The 19,485-nt window shown below is 34.7% G+C and overlaps 1 protein-coding gene across 4 annotated transcripts in view; it reads right to left on the minus strand.

Annotated features, from left to right (window-relative positions):
- Positions 1-19,485, minus strand: part of ST18 (ST18 C2H2C-type zinc finger transcription factor) — a 183,715-nt gene that overhangs the window by 80,707 nt on the left and 83,523 nt on the right. Inside the window, exon 1 of one of the 4 annotated variants that reach the window (XM_015855566.2) lies at positions 16,440-16,586. The exons of the other annotated variants lie outside the window; for them this stretch is intronic. The gene's annotated coding sequence lies outside the window, so the exon portion shown is untranslated. Of the gene's footprint in view, positions 1-16,439; positions 16,587-19,485 lie in introns of those variants that run through there. 4 annotated transcript variants of the gene reach the window in all.

Consider the following 19,485-nt stretch of genomic DNA (forward strand, 5'->3'; position numbering starts at 1 on the left):
AAAAAAAAAAAAAAAAAGAAAGAAAAAAAAAGGTTGCATGCTGTAAACATTATAAACATATTCAAATAAGCTTAACACAATCTGCCATGCTTATTTCTGCCTAGATCATGGACCAGCGAAATGGTTAATGCAAATGGATTTATAATTTGCTTTGGGGGGCCAGTTTCTTCTCCTTATTTATTAGCCCAGCTGATGGGGCAGATTTGATGAGGCACTTCTGGAATAATTGAGTCATCACACAAAGAAGGCTGCTAGCATTCAGAGTGGTTTTATCAGCAGCAAGCAGGCCTGATTACTGACAATTACACTCTGATCCGGTGATGGAGGAGAAAGAGCCAACGAGTGGGAAATGTCCGTGTTTCTATCCAGGAATAATTTCTACATTCATTTTACATGCTAAGTGTTTCCTATCTCTGCATAATAAACTGTAAACAGGAATAGATGGCACAATGTCCCTTAATATTTCCTGGTAATGAAGACACAAATGTACAGTGAGTGCTGATAAATATAGATGAAACATAAGCTATTCTCTGACTCTGTATTGTTACCTTTAAAATAAATGCATTTTGGTGGTAAAAGCATAATCATAGCTAATGCAAAAAAATGACAGAAGATTGAAGCTGTCCTTGTAACTACACAGAAACTTTGTAAAAGTCCTGTTAATCACTGCTGTTCTCGAGGCTTATAAGCTGAAGGTGATATACTGGAAGGAGCATTATTTTGCTTCTCAATAGTCAACTATGGAGAAACTCCCTTGCTTTGACACAGTAAAGGAGAGCAACAACAGTGACCTCCATTAACACTTCAGGGATACAGCACATCACAACGTGAAAATGAAAAACAATGAGACCGCTCCTGAAAGACATCTTCACTATGATAAATTTTCATTTTCTTCCCATCGGCCTTAAAATGGTGTTTTATTACAAATAATAAAGTTAGACCATAGATTTCAGGAGTTGCAGTTAGCCATGCATTATTCGTGTTAGGATACCATTTCTTAGCAACCAAAATGCTATCAGTTATTAACAAAATGCTGAAAGCAGAACTTAAAAAAAAAAAAAAAAAAAAAAAAAAGTTTCTTCTCTGACTCAGGAAAAAAAACAAACTAACATGGAAACAGACATACTGAGGAGCTGAAATGTGATTTTATGTTTGTTGATGAGCAATTACAGATTTCAACTGGAAAATGTTAATGCCCCAGTCTAGGGAGAGTTCTTTTTTAGAGTTGATCAGGCATGAAACACTGAATAATAAACTTCTGCATGCTTGTTTATTCCTTTTCCTCTTTTTAAACTAATTCATGGCTTCAAAAGAACTAAAAGTTATTCTCTGTTCTCCTGTGGTAGCTATGGTAACTATGTTTCATTAAAGTAGCCACTTAACTTCAAGGCTTGTGTTACAATGATATGCATTATTTGGAGTAAAAACACACCATAACAACCTTATGATTTCAGAGCAATTTTAAAAGAAAGTTCAAAGAGCATGCGTCATTGATTCTGGAACACAGGGTTTATTTTACTTTAAAACCTGTTTACTCTTTTACAGCCTGAATGACTGTTCCTTCATGGAGTCATCTCTGCAGTGAGGTACCATGTAGGGGGACAGCCACTGGCTCCAGTGAGGGATGACCATACTCTGCTCATTGAAGAGAAGCTTAGTAGCTGCAGGACTGAGGCCAGGGTGAGACTCCTGAGCACACAGATGACTATAACTAAGAGCAGCAAAATTGTATTGTTTTAATTACTCTGTTGTAGCCTCCTCCGATATCAGGAAGATTTTGGTCCAGCTACATGCCTGCTGTTTAGGGACCACTGTTGGAGCCCTTGTACAATACATGGTTTCCAGCAAGCTAGTTAGGAATCTTTGGGATTGTACAGAATCTACAGAGTGCAGGAGTTGATTAGGTTCAGACAAAGTGGTCACTTCTCAAGCACTTAGAGGTTTAATCTATGTTGCTATGTTCCTTCCCTGTGATTTCTTACTGCTTTGGCCAATTTTTATGGGATTGATTTAACAGCTAGAATTAAGGCATCACAATTCTTATGCTGGACAAAATGTATGGCTAATTAGCTCACTGAGCGTTCTCTGACATGGAGTCAAATGAAACAACGAATCTAAAAATACAATGTATTTTTATAAAAAGAAACGCTACTACCATCCTCCAATCCTAAGCATTCATTCTCTCTTTTCTAAACAAGCTCCCTTCATTAAGCATGACAGGCATGTCCCAAGAAAGGGAAAGTCACACAAAGGGAAGTGTGCCTTCCCTCAACATGCAAATCACATATATTCATTAACTACAAGAGTGCCATGTGAAGTACAGTCTGCCACCATCTAAAAGACTTGTAATGACCCTAACTGCTAGAGATAATAGGACTTGCTTGCACTACCATGTTGCTCTGAAGATCTTGGGAGTTTGCTGAGCAGCACAGAAAACAAAACAACAACAACCACAACAACAAACAGAAAACAAAAACACAAACAACAACAAAAACAACAAAACAACAAACACAGTACAAACAAGAGCAAAAATACCACCTTGAAACTGAAAGAAGAAAAACCATTCAAAACAACTAATATTTGACAGATACTAAAGTACATGAGTAAAATGTACTGGGACACACTTCTCATCTACTGGTTTCCTCCAGCCAAAGTTTGGATCAAGTCTGTAGAGCAAGGAAAAGAGTGTTCAATCAGTTATATCAAGAGGTCAGTAACATCAGGAGTAGCAGTTTAAACTCTCTTTGGGAGGCTCTTTTAAGATTCTACATTGAGGTGAACGTTATTTCATACACTGACATCTGTCTTCTGTCACAGAAGTAAACATAAGGCATCTTGACTGTACAAATAGGAAAAAAACAAAAAACAAAAAGACTCCAAAAGAATTAAACACAACAACAAACAACAAATAGAAATTCTGGAATTCTCTTGTCTTACCTCTACCACTGGTCTATTCTATGACCTTCAGCAAGTCTCTTAACCTGTCAGCTAAATGAGTATAACGATACAGAGTGCCATGGAGTGCTATTGTGCATTACTAACCACACATTAAGGTAGTGAATATTATTTTCATCTTCATGCATTCATCAATTTAATAGCTTGCTGATGCTTTCACTTCCCCTGAAACTCAACTTGATACTTCAAGTGTATGTTATTATTTGGATTTCCAAGAAAAAAAAAAAAAAAAAAAAAAGTTTTCACTTTCTCTTCAAGCTTTTTACTGAAAAGAATTGGACAGAGGAGAATTCCAAGTAGAATACCTACCAAATAATGCATGACGAATGTCAATATAATAAAAAGATATATTTTTAGTCTCACATCTTTTAACAAATTAGGCTATACAAAGATAAATGTACTCTTGGCATACCAAGGATTTATCTTATAAATTGATTTCACTTATATTCTTATAAAGATAAAATTAATCTAGAAGCCTTTTTTTTTCTTTGAATGTTTATGTTCTTAATGCTAAAAATATTGATAAAGGGTGTATACACACATATATATGTATATATATATACACACATATACACACATATATGTGTGTGTATGTATATATATATGTCTAAAAACATAGATCACTCTGAAAATAATACATTCTGTTTATTTCTACAAAAACTAAAGCAGATACAAAAAGCACAATAACACTATTTGGTAGCATAAATTTACAGTTACAAAACACTATTTTTCAACATAGTCACCACCATTAGCTGATTCACAGAGATGAGCTGATCAAGGCACTCTTCATTTCATGGTCTGACAGCTGCACATGGCCATCTAGAACATGGCTTGTCCTTCACATCACTATACCTACTGCTGAAACATACCACCCATCACCTCACCATGCTTGTATCTACTGTTTGATCTTCACATACATTCAGCAAATTTTGATGGTTCCATGTCAGACGCCATTTTTTCAGACTGTCTCTCTGCTGTCATCTGTCAAATCCTCTACAGAATGTAAAGGAATGTTGGTGGAAAAGTACAACCTCTATTGCCATACCTACAGCTGCCTCTGACATCACAGGCCAACACTGGAGACAATTACTTTCAGATTGACACTGCAGGAACAGATATTTTTAATGTTATTTTACATTGCTTAAATAACAGCAATCCATTATTTACTGTAGTGAATTTGACTTGAGTAAGTTGAAAAAATTCTTCCTGTGGAGAGATGTCTTACGCATTTGATTACTTTGAACACAGTTTCCCTTCAAAATCCCTAGTGTAAGCCTGGTTCCATTGAAAACAATCAAAATATTCTCAGTGAACCTCAATAACACACATTAATTACAAGCATTCATACACATTGTGTACTAAATGCAATGGTACAGAAAGATACAACCCTGACCAAAGAACTTACAAAATAAGATTATTAAAATTCCTTTGGAAACAATAGTTATAAATTGTTGGACTCAGTGTTCACTTGAGGTCCCTTCCATCCCCTGTAATTCTGTGAAATAATCATAGAATCATAGAATGCTTTGGGTTGGAAGGGACCTTCAAGATTATCTAGTTCCAATCCCCCTGCTATAGACAGGGATACTCCACCTAGACCAGGTTGCACAAAGCTCCATCCAGCCTGTCTGTATGAGGGCATAATAAACAGTATGGTATAAATTTCTATAGCATATTAATGAAATATTTCTACTTTAGTTGCTAGTTCTGTCATTTTTTGATAAGTAGGCCTGTATCAGGTGTATGAATATGCACGTAACAGGCTAGCTTGTTTGGATGTCACATTAAATCATGGCTTCTGTCTCTTCTGCTGGCACTTCAAAAGCCATGATCAGAAAATGGAGTGGGAAGGGAAGATACTTTTGTGCATGAGCCACAATCCTTTTTTCATAAGCTGTGCTCACTCTAGCTCAGAAGATATATATATTTTTTTCTTTTCAAGAGGTCTGTATCATTTTGCATCATAATTACATCTTGTTACTAAAGTAGTAGCTATGACTTTTAAGTAACCAAACTCACTAAGAGCCACATTATAGCAAATAATAGTGTTCTACCTTAAGTCATTTGACAAAACATTCTCTTTATTGCCCATAGATTTGTAGTATTCAAAGCTGGGGCAATATTCATAGTTAAGAAAACTCCAGAAGTGGCCAAACAGGTGTGCCCTTGTCTCAGGAAAAAAACAAAACAAAACAAAAAAAAAGCCTTTTTAGATAGAAGATCTTTTGTCTGCTAGTTTTACCCGAGGCCCCTTTTAGGGGCCACACCTGAGAGAGAAAGTGAATTATCAATGACATTTTTTTTAAAGAATCAGTGGTTTAACACTAATTTCTAATCAGATCCTACAGAAAGGAACAGCTCGCATGGCAGCTGTACTTTTCCCAGGGTTAATTACCTTTCACTGCTCTCTACTAATGAGTCAGCTGTTCCTGTCATCACACAACCACACTGTGTTCATCTGTAGCTCTAGCTGTGGACAAACACAGTAGCTAGAGCCCTGTTTACACATTGGTGAGGTTTGTTGTGCAAAGAATTTACAGAGCAGTTTTAAAAAAAATAACTAAAACTTCTATTTCCACATCTCACTTCATGGAAACAACTCTACTTTTCAGGCTTGTATTTTCAAATCTGCTGAATAATCACCAAGAACTATAATCAAAGAAGACAAATAATAATAATAAATTTTTTTAAAAATATTGAATAATAGGTTATGTAAGGAAGATCATGTCTATTCCCCTATCTTGCTAGTCCTATCTAATTTCAGGAAGAGAATGTTTATTTATAACTTGCTGCTCTATGGACTGGAAACTATCATTATAAAATATTGTTTTAACCAGATAATAGTACAAAAACTAATGGGCTTAAGGAAAGATTTTTTATTATTATTATGTCAAACCCTAATTAGATAATTATTTAAGTCTTTCAGTAACCTCCTGCTAATGTTGTTTTTTTTTTACATAATTCTAGATGGTAATTCAATATCAAGAAAATAGAACACATCATTTTCTTGTTGGGGTGAAAAGGATATACACTTTATAGCTGTGTAAGATCAAGAACAATCCCAATACATCACTTTTATACATCTTCTTTAAGGACTTTATAAACCTCAGGTGATATTTAGAAAAGCTAGCTCTAAAATCAGAGAGGGAGCAGGCATTTATATTCCCTTTGTTTACAAGGAAATAAGGACATTGTCTTCTCCACCACAGCAGGAAGTACCTGCGGCTAGTCACTAAAATTATTCTGTCTTGCTAGAAAGAGAGGCCAAGGAGTCTGTAGCAGAGCTTCCAAAGTTCAAATCCTGTTTGTGTCATCAATCAGAAACACTTGCTTTTGATTTTCACATAACTGAGGACAATACTCCTTAAAACACGCTTCTATCCTAAAACTGTCCTTACAGTAGCTGTCCTGATCTGAGATTTTCTTGTAGTAAGATGAGTAGGTATTAGCAGAGAAAATGAATTTTCATAAGACATAAAAGGAATGTAACACAGTACAAGTTACATGGAAATTAACTCAACAGCTTCAAGTTGTATCTGCAGCAGTCCCATTCATGAAGATTCCTTGTTAGCTGTCATATAAAATAATAGTACTTGAAAAATATAAGACAGGAACACGATCTTCTGAATATGATGACAGAGGAAGAAAATTAATCTTTTCCAGGTCTAGGTTAACCTTGCAGTGTTGGAAGCTCAAAATACGATAAACTTGCTTTTAAAAATACCAAGACAACAGAACCAAGGGATTCCAAGGTATCACTTGGAAAATCATCTGGAAAATGAGTAATGTACATTTCTTTGAACATCACTGTTAAGAAACATCCCTTTTGTCCAGGTGTCCTGTAATCTGTATGGGGTGTACTGGCAACCTTGGATGCTTTGAGCAATGAGAATATATAAGCTATGTGGATACAATCTTTTAAAAGGCCTATGTTTATTTGTTGCTTTATTAGAACTCCTGCTTAGTTATGGAATTTTACATGAAAGTGAACTTCCCAGAGCTGTTTCATCTGAGCTTTATGATTCACAGAAACCTCTGATCACCCAAGCCAAACCTCTGATTATCATGCCAGGGGAAAAGTTACTTTATTTTGTAATGCTCTTTTTGTCCTAGAAACTTCCTCCGCTCAATAAATGATTCCTTCTTCCATTACACTACATCTTCATCCATAAGCATGAAAACTCAGAACAAGTCGCCTCTTTTTAGGGGATGGGAAAATCTAACCCCTTTCAGTGAGTTTCTCTCGTTACCGAGGTGCAATCTGCCTAATGATCTCTGTCACTAACATGGCTTACTGACTCTCTATTAGAAGTTAACTTTTTTCTTTTTTCAGCTGTACACACTAGGATTCTAGAATAGTTTCTCTAAGGAGCCTGTTGTGTTAATGAAAGAGTTGCTTTAATTTACTTCTTAAAGATCAGCAAAATAGCCATTTGTCTTCTAACTCTAAAGACAGAGATTGTCATGCAACTAACAAAATAAATACGGGAAATCCCACACATAAATGGAGAAGCAAGATGCATGACCTGAAGGGTATCTGTTGAATTTGCCTTTCGAAGACTGTCATTTTCTGATTGAAAGCAACTTGCACCTGCAGTATTACAATATTATTCCCGTTATCACAAAATATAAGCAATTATTATTCACACCAAAAATAATAAAAATAATTGTTATAATACTGTTATTACTTAAACAACATTGGACCTTAAAGACATTTACTTTCCCATGCTATTCAAAATAAGATATCTAAGTGGATACCTTTTAATCACATTCACTAAAATGTTGACTGGGGGGAAGAAAACTCCAAAAAGAATATATTTGAGTAAAGTAAGCTTTTATGATAAATGTTAAAACAGGCTAACACCAGTTGTTAAACTGGTGTCAACTTACACCATATAGAACTTTGTAAGCCAGTAATTTTGGGCTCAGTTGCCACTGATATTGATTAATCTATGGAGATGATACTGGAGATACACATTTACACATTAGTTTATTTTAGCAAATCTCAACCTAATCTTGCAGTATGTTTTATTACTCTGAGTTTCCTCCTCTCAGGAGATTAGTACAAAAAAGCAAAAGACTGTCAGAGAGCTGTGGCTCCATGCTTCAAATGCCATAGCATATCTTAGGGCAATGTTGGGGAAAGTCATAGTCTCATAGTCTCGTGCGGGTTGGAAGGGACCTTAGAGATCATTGAGTCCAACCCCCGGGATTCGAGCCTCCTGTGTAGCAGAGCGGCACTTCTACAACTTGTGCCACAGGGATTCGCCATGAGATTCTGTATGGATCTACCCTGTAATGACCGTCCACTATGTAAGTGTTAGCTCAGCCTACTGAACTTCCATCCAGCTCTGAATTTGGACAGAGTTCTCAGTAGTTAAAATTTAGAAAAACATCTTGGTCACTTTGCCTCCATCTGAAGAAATAGCCTCATGTATTTACGTTTAAGTGATAGGTATAATATATAAATCTTTAGAAATCAAAATGTCAGCAAATTTCTTCAAAAAAAAAACACCAAAAAAAATGGAGAGTACATTCTAAACAAGTGAAAATTTGAAATGAGACCTCACTTATATTTTTTATGACAGTATGAGAAACACTGAATCATAATCAACTACAGAAGCAGTGCAAAACCATGATCAAATCTACTCTTCTATTATCTCAAGGCTTGAGTAATAACCTCAAGATTCTCAAAAAAAAAAAAAAAAAAAAAAAAAAAGAAAGAAACATCTGGAAATTCTTCACTGAGAAATCTAACTGATTTAGTGTATAAATTTCTATTGTATTCTGACATGGATAGTTATCTCCTTAAGTTCATTTATTTTTAAGAATTACTTTTGAAAAGAAAAATAATTACTTCTAAAAATAAGGTAGAAAATTGGTTTCTCTGCTTTTATAAATGTGATGTTTCAGGGGCAAAATTTGTTTCTCTGAAACTGCATCACGATTCTTAATTTTGTTATTTTGCTCTCCATTTATATCTGGGTATACACCAAATTTCATTTCCGTTGATGCTGTGTTTATGCAAGGAAAAAAAAAAAGGTATAACATATTACTCTAATCACTGTCACAGAATTGGGAGAAACTTAGGAGAAAAATAAGTTTATATGAGACATCAAATAAGAAGAAAGTCTGTATGCTGGAAGAACAGGATACACTTCTCTAACTTTACATGACTGAAATGCAGATATATGTTTTCGAGATACTGACCAATTGGTTCCCATAGTCTCTGGTATGTCTGTAAGCAATCTGCAGGCATTTCTGTTACTATGTAGATGTGTGATACATCTTATTTGTTTCAAATGTCTACTGCAGGGTGAGCTTAATTGCATACAAGAAGTCTCTCTCTCTCTCTCTCTCTCTCTCTCTCTCTTTTTTTTTTTTTTTATTTTCACTAAAGGAAGTGTGGATGACTGGCTCAGGTCTAGACATTTACACTCCTCACACTGACATTTCACTAGAGGATTCCTAACCAATGGACCTATGACAATTGCTGAGAAGCATCTTACAGTTTATATAGCACACATGCTATGTGCTTCTGAGAACTAATTTAAAACAGAGATGAAAAAAAGCTAAAGAAATAAAGTAGGGAACTTCCCTTTGGGAATGAAGGCAGCGCCAGTCTCTGTATGAAAGCACTGGCAAAAGAACAAATAAAATAATGTAAAATAGAGAAAGCCACAACTTCACTATGACCAGTGTGGTTTCAGTGTGACAGGAACAGGATGAACCAGTGTCAAGAGGGAAAGAAAGAATAGTACCAGCATGATATGGCAGATATTTCTTTATCTAGGTATAGAACCAGGAGTGTAATCAATTTGTAAGCATGGTAGAAAGAAACTGAGCTCAAAGATTTGGTATGGACAGAAATATAATCTTTTTTACATTTGTATTGGACAATATTTTATGAATGAATAAAAGTTCTGATAAGTAAAGACATCACATCGATTGCTCTCTGATAAACTGTGGGCATCTTTCAGCTTGAACGACTCTGACTTTACAGTTATATGATTTTTCTCTGATATTTAAGCTCGCCAATATTTTTTGCTTGGTGTCTGATAAACTACTGTATACTTGATGGCACCACTAACTGCAGCTCTGCATTTAATTATTTTTTTAACTATCCAGAATGTCACGTCCTGTTCTGTTTGGTGTCTTCCCTTTAGTGCCAAGTCTTGAACCACAGAATTAAAGAAAGTTAAATCCAAATTCCTTCTAGCAACTCTTGATGCCTTTGGGAGCCAACAACATGAGCCAGATTTTCAGAAGTGAAAATGTTATTGTGCCTACATTGCCTGCCACAAACATGCCCTTGGTTCAGCATGTGAAGTGAGTGTTTAAGCAAAGAATTTTTAACACAATCATTTGCTTGATCCATGAGTGCCAAGCAAACCTTTTCACATGTACTTTGTGAAACCTTAGTTTTAAAAAAAAAAAAAAAAAAAAAAAAGCTTTTCTGTGTTGTTTTCTTTATCTTATGTATTGATTCCAAAGCAACAAAATCTTGTAAGTAAAATTCACAATATCAAAACAAAAGGCTGGCAATTTAAGTAAGTATATGAACAGGGGGAAGGGAGACTTATTTCCTGAGTTTCAACAGATGTCATACTTAATTGGTTGTGAAATAAACCAGAGCTACTCTCGGCCTGTTTCCCTAGTTTCAGCTGTGAAGACACTTTCAAACATGTGCATTTTCCTCCTGCTTGTCATAATGAGGGTGTGGGGTGAGAATCAAACCTCCAAAAGGAGTAAAGCAGCACGCATGCTTTATACAGGCCTTCAGACACACTAATTAGATAGAAGTGAGAGTTGCATCTTTTGTTCCTACAGGGTAGACGTCAATACAAAATTAAGCGAGACAGTTCTGTTGACAGATGATTGTCTTTACCTTCTGCTAATATCAGGAAGTAACTGGACAATTCCATTCTGATGAAACTTTTCTCATCTTCAATTTCTTTTCTCTCTAAACTGCCTCTTTTCCTAATTCAGAGCAGAGACAATATCCTATAACATGCTGAAAAATAGTATTTGTTAATTACGATAGAAAACATTTCCTAAATAGCATTTTTTTTCACTTGAGGATGTTTTCTGCAAAAACAGATTTAACACTGCATGTGATCAAGAAAGAAAAAAGAAAGAAAGGAAAAAAGATATAAAGTATGAAATTGATAGACTGGCTAATTGTGAAGGACATGAGAAAATGGAGAACAAGGCTACTTCTATGCAAGATGTCCAAATATTTATAAATGTGGCTGATCACCAGTTGATGATAGGCTCATAAAATTAATACATAAAAAGAATGTTAGACACTCATTTTATTCCTGGTTGTATGTGTAACCCTCAAAATTAAAACTCCCTTTGAGCTTCATTGGAACAGCTAACTATCTAATAGGTGCCTCTCTATGAAAATCAACATGATCAAGATCAAAAGAGAGAGAGAGGGAGAACAGTGTTTTTAGAACATTTCAGATAGAAATGAAATTGAAATGGCTTGAAAAAGAAAAACTGGGGCCAAGGTCAAATATGTGTAATTCACCTGTGACAAACAAACTGAACAATATTTGTTCTTTTAGTTTAGACTTGGAACCTAGATCTCAGGGGTGTTAGGAGTGAGCTGTAATCCCTAGAAAAAATTCAAATTCCCAAGTGCGCGATTGAAACCGATATAATCCTTCCCAAAGTCAGAAATAAAATAGAAAATACTTTCTTTCCTATTAAAACAGGAATAGTTACCAGAATCTTTATTCTTTTAATGTTTTACAGGTCTGACTTTCGGCAGATGACCTCTCTTGTTTGTCCCTACATGTTTTCCAAAATATAAAAGTGAAATAGAGTCCCAAGGGCACTGTACTTGAAAGGTTATGAGAGTTAGAGAATTTTAACCATGCCTGCCAAATCAGCAGATGGCTTGTGATTATAATTATATGCATCAATAAAACGAATAATCTTTACAAAATTTGAATTTCTACTAAAGTAAGGGATTTAGTAAGCAGATGCAACAGAATGCATTTTCTTTAACCCTTTTTGTAGACAGCATTGTCTCTCACAAAAATAATGGGAAAGACTATCCATAAAGAACATGACCATACACTTCAACCTCAAATATATTTGTTTCTTTTGACAAAGTGTCAATGTTATTTAGAGTGATTTATGTCTTCAGTTGCACTTTGTTCATTAATGTCTAATGCTTATATATAGGATGATTCCCATCAGACTCATACTTCAAAACGGTGTTTAATTTTATAAAATGTTACAGATAAAATGAAAATGTCATGTCTACTCTCTCTCTTCATTTTTAAAGCTATGGTAGATCTCTCTGTTTAGTATTTGATGACTTTCCATATCTTGAGGTTGAGTTGACCGCATTGTTAACAAGGAAAAAAAAAATAAATCCCAAAATCTGTGAAATTCATTTAGCATGTGGGCTTTTTCTTGCTCACAATAAATTTAATTATTTAAAAGAAAATAAAGTAATACAAAAATCACAGCCTCTGTCAATACTTTGAAAGTTACATTTGTAATAAGATCTACATTTGAATACATTAGATTGTGTTAAACTTCTGTCTGAAGAAGAAGAAAAAGTCAGACAGCAAAAACACTGAACAAGACAAACAAGCAAAAGTTTCCCTAGGCCCAAGCTTTTTCTGGACTGCATCATAAAAATGCTACTTGATGACGTGATTTTTAGGGGTATCCTATATTCTTCTGATACAGTAAAGAAGAAAAAAAATTGAATAAAAAACAGCCCTGAGTACATTTTCAAAAACCTCTCCTTTTGGGAGAGTTTTGAGAGACTTAGCTGCCTACCTACAACATTGTAACATTATTTTATTCAATTGTTAAATGCAAAATTTTACTTGAAGAACACATGCTAGTTTTTTTGGTGTTGTTTTTTGCTGTTGGTGCTGTTGGTTTTTTTTTAACCAGCATAAAATCTTTGATGTGAGTAGTGTGTGAAAGTGCAAAATGGTATTTCAGTGCTCATAAAAAGTGTATTTTTACTTTAGAAATAACAGAGCCATTACTCTGTATCATGTAAATCCTTCTTAGCATAAGGATTATTGACCTGATCGTCCATAACGGTGCCTTTGGAGCCATTACTACTTTGTTGTGCCAATCCAGCTGCTGTACATGTGCTCTAAGTGTCAGGGGCAGTAATTAAGGTGTCAAACTGTCTGCTGAGTTTTAAGGAACTGACCTCACAAATCCCAGTATCACCTGAAGAAACACTGTTAAGAAATGGGGATTTCCAGTGCTCAAGTGAAATGATATTCTGGAAAAGTTTTAAATCACTTTTTTTCTATGCAGCAGAGTTCAAATACACATCTTAAATTAAAAATAAGTTTCTTCATGGAAGGAAAAGCTAATGTTTGAAGCCAAACCTAAAAAATGAACAAGCAAATGCTATCTGAATCTCTTAAGAAAATTAATAAACACCTCATGCTCAAAACACTTATACACTTGTTTTGCTATACTGAAATGAACCATAGTTCTTATCTCAGTGGAATCACGCATGTTTAATGTAATGTTCACCTGCTCAGAAAGGTAAGCTCAGTTACCACTACAAAGTAACTTTTGCAGTTAGGCTATCGATCTCGTCATGAATAAGGAATCTCTCATTTAGGAATTTAAAACTTGCTAGTATTATTAAAATACATTGATGGTCATAAATGAGAGCAATTCTCCTCCAAGAGATTTTATTTAAGTATTAAAAAAAAGTTAAGAGGCAGATGATCTTTTTTAAAAATCATTAATTAAATAGTAGCTTCATTCCTAAGTTATTTGAGATTATTAAAATTCAGAAGCACTAATTCTGCCTACGCGGTTTTTAATAATCTACAACAATGTGAACACATAAACTACAAGAAGTGACCTGGTTCCAGCTATATATGCATAGTTCAAAAAAAAATCCATTCAAGTAACAGACATCTTGGTCTAGACATTTCAAATAGATGTGGATGTAGCAGAATATAAAGTATACTCTGTATTTTATATAGTATGTTTTATTTTGGATTGATAGAGCCAAGCCTTCAGGACAAGAGTCTGCCACTTAACTTGGACACACTTAATGATCAGGAGTATCACATACATCAAGATGCATGTTTTGAAAAACCAAAAGCATTAAAAAAAAATAAATAGAATTATTCAAATCAATTGTGTAATAAAGTTTTTCATATCCATACACATTACTGATACAGGTGTTTCCTGGAACTGATCACAAAGATGAGTGAAAAGGCCTCATGCCAGCTTGTAAAGTCCAAAAGGACTATGTCAAAAAGCAGTTTTAAAAACGTAATATGTTACATAGTTCTGGCGAAGATCAAGTGAACAGCATTCATTATGTCAAAGCAAAACTTTGACATAAAGTTTTGCACAAAAGTGAGCTTTTTTTGACTCTTCTCTTAGATGTATGGAAGAAATAATAAGGAGGAGAAAAAATTTTAAGTGGTCAAAACTACAGAAACTTACTGCGGCTCAGCCTGCAAGATTGAAGTAAAATTATTAATTTTGTAGTCGTGTATTAGCCATATGAAATGACTCTACTTTTAGTGGGATAAAGGACAACGGAACTTGTTTGTTATCACAACAAATACTCAAATATTAAATTCAACTCATTCTCCTTCACAGACATGTAAAAAGTAAGATGACTGTGTGATAGGGACGTGTTCATTTGCATAAGCTGTAGTGATGCACCTGAGTTAAGATATCCACAAATCATATACGTTAAAATGAATTGAAAACTTAAAGACAACTAGCAAAGTTCAAAGCAAAACTTTTCAAGCCCAATAGCTTGCAAAATCCCTGTGGATCTAACAATTAGGTGTGAAATAAATGACTTAGCTGAGAAAGCAGGTTCATTTTCTAATGTCTCATTTCCTAAGATAGCATAAGGAAAACGTTGCTCAGAAGCACACACCTCAAATATACATATGAAAAATTAAAGCAAACACACAATTTTACTGGTCTTCATTTACTTCCTCATTAAATTTCCTAAGTTGGAAATATCGAGAAGTATAAAGGGAAGAAACAATTATTACTTAATGCATATTGAGTTTCAGTAAGGTGGGATACCATGTACATGAACAGTTTTTTGCATATATCCGCTGTTTATATAAAAATGCATAAGTGGATTCATAAATAGATACACATCTTTGCAAAGAATCACCTTGTGCACATGTTAAAATATCACATTTGATCTTAATTTCTATAGGCTGTAATGTTACTTCTTTTACATGCAGTAAATGTCCCTGGTTAAGAAGCATATTGTTGTGAACTGATTTTTGTGACCTATTAAGAGTTTTAATTAAGTGAACAGGTTATCCTGGCAAGTCAATATACACATATTTTGGCAAATGTTCTCACAAATTAAATAATACTTCAAAAATAATAAAAATTAAAGTGACAATGTCAAGAAACAACTGTAGCACAAGCTGATATCTGAATCTTGCTTCTTTAACTGTCGGCATTTAAGAATGTACACTTAAAACAATATTTTTATGTATTTTTCAGATTTGGGTATTGTTTTCTTTTTTTATTTCTGTAACTAATATTTATTTATTTATTATATTGAGGCGGCAAAAAAAAGCATTATTTAATTTAGTCAGACAGACTGTAATAATATAATGTTGTTTGGAACCTAACATCCCCCTGAGCCTCCAAAGTACAAAGAAGACAGAAAACATTTTAGCAATGCAAACAAGACTTTCTGGCAACTTCCTGTTGCCATTTTTCAACAAAATAAAGGGTCCTGCTAAACTTAACTGAAATGCTGCTAGGAAAGATTTTATCATTGGATATACAGACACCTACAGTTATAGGGTATCAGATGAATATTTCTCGTCTGTGCAAAGGAAATAAATAATGATTGTATAAATGTTTAACAATAGACCTTTCTTTCATTTCTGCTCATGTAAGGATAACATTGAGAGATAACATACAAAAATCATAAGGAAGAATTATTTTTAAAAATATAGCAATACATTCATTTATATCTGCATAGTTCTAAAAACTGTACTGGGGGGAGTAAGTAGCTGGCTAGTGGACAGCAATATGTATTCTTGCATTTAACATTTTCAGATGATTTTTACAGAGTAGTAAAAACAAACTTTCAGTCTGTAAAGTTCAGCAGATGTTAATGTACATCTGAGGTGTTGCTTACTTGTGACAGTTCTTACAAAGAATATTTATTACATTACACTATAACTACAATTTCCAGTTCTTATATATACCATTTTACTTTACTTTCAGAATTCCAGAAACTTTTCTAAGCTGGCAAACAAGACAGAGAGAAAAGGAAACAAACAAGCAAGAAACAAACCCAGCCTTGATTCCAGAGACATTTTTCTCCCCTTCATGAAGTGACAGGAAAAAAAAAAAAATCCCTTCATTATGACCTACTTGTCTAGAAACGGACTTTCAACCCCATGGTTAGGCTAAGATTTGCTCTACTTTTTCCCTAGGGCATAATTGTCAGACTGACTTACCGTGTGCCTTTTAGCCTTTGTTCTGCCTCTCACGCTGACATCAGGGAAGCAGTGATGTAGAATAAAGCAGGGGTGGGCTAGGTTAGTCCACTGTTTGTGTCGTTGTGTGGTGTGCAGGGACACTCTGTGATACTCTAGTGAGCTGCTAAGCTTTTTTTGTAGGCTTTGTGTCATTTACTTAACGACCAATCTCATTAGCTGCCAGGGTACAATGGGCTGATGCATTTTCTATGTACATACTCTACACAGTGACCCTCAAGGTTGCGGAAGGTCTATTTAATCAGTCAAAATGCTGAATATATTTGCAGTAAATCACTAAAAAAATACAGGACCACAGAAGTATCTCATGAGGGTTTACTCTTCCCTGGGAGTTATTTGCAGGTAATAAAGTGATAGGAGATGCAGGCAAAAGCAAGGGCAAAGAAGGGAAAGGGGTACTCACTGGGTCTGCACTGGTCACCTTTAATTTGGGGAAACCTTGGGGGCCCTGTATATCACTGTGTCTCTACTTGTTAATATCTCCATGCAGTTCATGCTTCAGTGTAATCATGTTATCACAATTAAACCCCTTTAAATAAGAAGAGCAGAGCTAACAAAATACACAGCCTTTCACACATTGGGGAGGGGATATGTGTGTGTGGGGGATGATGTTTATTTATTAACATACTACGAGCAACCTCAGGGCTGGCTTCTTTGCATTTCTAACCTCTCGTCAGTTACAAGGTAAAACCCTTTTAACTCTTCTGAAAAATGAAATGCTGAAAAGCCCTATGAATGACGACAGCTGTCCATAAGTAACAGGGAGAGTTCTATTGTCCAACTTGTCCCTGGATAAAATGAATACTTTACAGCAGAGGCTGTTCAGCTTGGCTAAAGAGTATGGGGAGAAGGGGAGGAGGTCACTGGAGATTTCGCACACTAATTTAATCTGGGAAAAGGACAGGCACTGCATCTCACTTGAACAGACTGGCGGCAATCTGGGCTCCCACAGAACTATCTCCTTTTGCCTGTGCTCTATTTATTCCTTATCTCTGTTTACCAACCGCTAGGTCCCTTTCATTCACACCACGAGGCCGTTCTCCTACTATCAGTCAGCAGCTGACACTGTGGAAGAGCCTCAAAGGCAAAAAAAAAAAAAAAAAAAAGAACAAAACTAAACCAAAGCTGTATAAACAATGCAACAGTAGAAGTAAATGCATAAATCCTAATTCTTAACCCAACCCACAGGGTGCGAACAGAACCTTTATAGTAAATCCAGCAAACCCACCGCAGTGAGCTATGGGCTACAGAGGAAACAGGAAAAGCCAAATATCATTCATGAAATCATCATCTCAAGCAGAAACATTGAAAATAGGCACTGGAGGATATTTAGAAGGCTCCAGCATAACAGATTCCTCAGTCCTGTGAATCCATCTGAGAGTAATGAGGGGCACACTTACCTGTGTGCCTGGTATAAGATGAACAAGAGCCCTCACTAGTATTACTTGACTACTTCAAGGTTCAAAGACCTTAGATAACTTTGCACTCACTGCTTGTGATTTAGAGTAAAAGAAGTAAAAAAAAACCAAAAACCTGGAATTTGTGTCAAGCTGGACAACTTAATATCTCACACTTAGAAAACATTATTATTGAAGCACGTGTCCAATTTATTTTGCCTTTTAAAACCGTGGATATTTCAATATTGTTCTTTCTCAGTACTTAACTTATATTTTTCCCTATTACTTGCATATAAGCTTTTAGCACTTATTGTGAATACATATATATACATGTATAACAGGTAGAGACACGAAAGAAAATAAAGATGAAACTTGTGTCTCAAATGAAAAAGTAAAGTAATAGTTTCTGTGCATTTGGTAATGTGAATATGGACTTTTATTATGACTTAACTGTGAATATGCTGATTTTCTAATTACATTGGTACCTTTATTTATAAACTGACTTAATAAGAAAGAACTTGCAAATAGTCAGAGACATAATATTAGTGCAGTGAAGCATTCCAGCTTTTTAAACCTACATAATTGGTAACTCCAAAAGCAGGGATATTTCTTTTCGAAGAGGAGTTCTGCTTTCTCAAGTTTGTCATACATAAAAATAACAGTTAACAGCTTATAGGTGATATATTGACAACTTCATGATAAAGATCGTTAAAAAAATAACAAAGAAAATGCTACTCATTATCAAAGATGATACTGGACCTAATTTCAGTTTTGATTTCCACCTATGTGCATTATGAGCAATGAAGTCTTTACTACTTGGATCCTTTTTTCCAAATGAATTAATGAATTAAATTTATCCTTTCACCAGCTGCTAGGCAGCAGATGGAACCATTTCTGAAGCCTTGTTGAATTCAATCCATAAAACTCATTTCCTAGGATTAGCAGTCCAAAGTTTCTTTTAATGTTTATATACCGCTTGGGATTTTGAATTTCATGATGTTAAACTTTCAATTTAACTATTTTTTTCATTTCATATCAAACAAATATGATCGTTTGGATTTCTATAGCTTTGTAACCAGACATTTCAGGTCACATAAGGACAAGAATTCATTTCAAATGCAATCAAGTAATGCAAGATTGGGGTCTGGTATTTTTTGTTTGTTTGTTTGTTTTTTTCATGTTGCAACAGTACCATAGAAACTATTTGTGTTATATTCAAAGTTTAATTTAGACCTGAAAAATTGTATTGTCTGTAACTTGGAGAAAAAAAAATAGCAAACAAACTTAAATAAGCAATTTTTCAAAGTGTTTGTACTGTTCATGGAAACTTGACAGGCTCCTGAGATGAGTTTTTCATACACATTTTTCTTACAGTTAACTTCATTGTAAGATTTATCTAGTTTTGAAACAAAGTAACAAAAAAAAAGAAAGAAAGAAAAAAAAAGAAAAAAGAAGAAGAGAAAACAACAACACTGTATCAAATAATGTCAGTTTTCTGTAATTCTACAGATTTTTTTTTTTTTCCTGTACAATAACAGGATACATTTGTTAATCAGATGCAGTACCCTGGACAGCTCCTTGTCTTTTATTTTGGATTTTCTTACCTCTAC

Source organism: Coturnix japonica, chromosome 2, assembly GCF_001577835.2.
Source record: "Coturnix japonica isolate 7356 chromosome 2, Coturnix japonica 2.1, whole genome shotgun sequence".
NCBI lineage: Eukaryota > Metazoa > Chordata > Aves > Galliformes > Phasianidae > Coturnix > Coturnix japonica.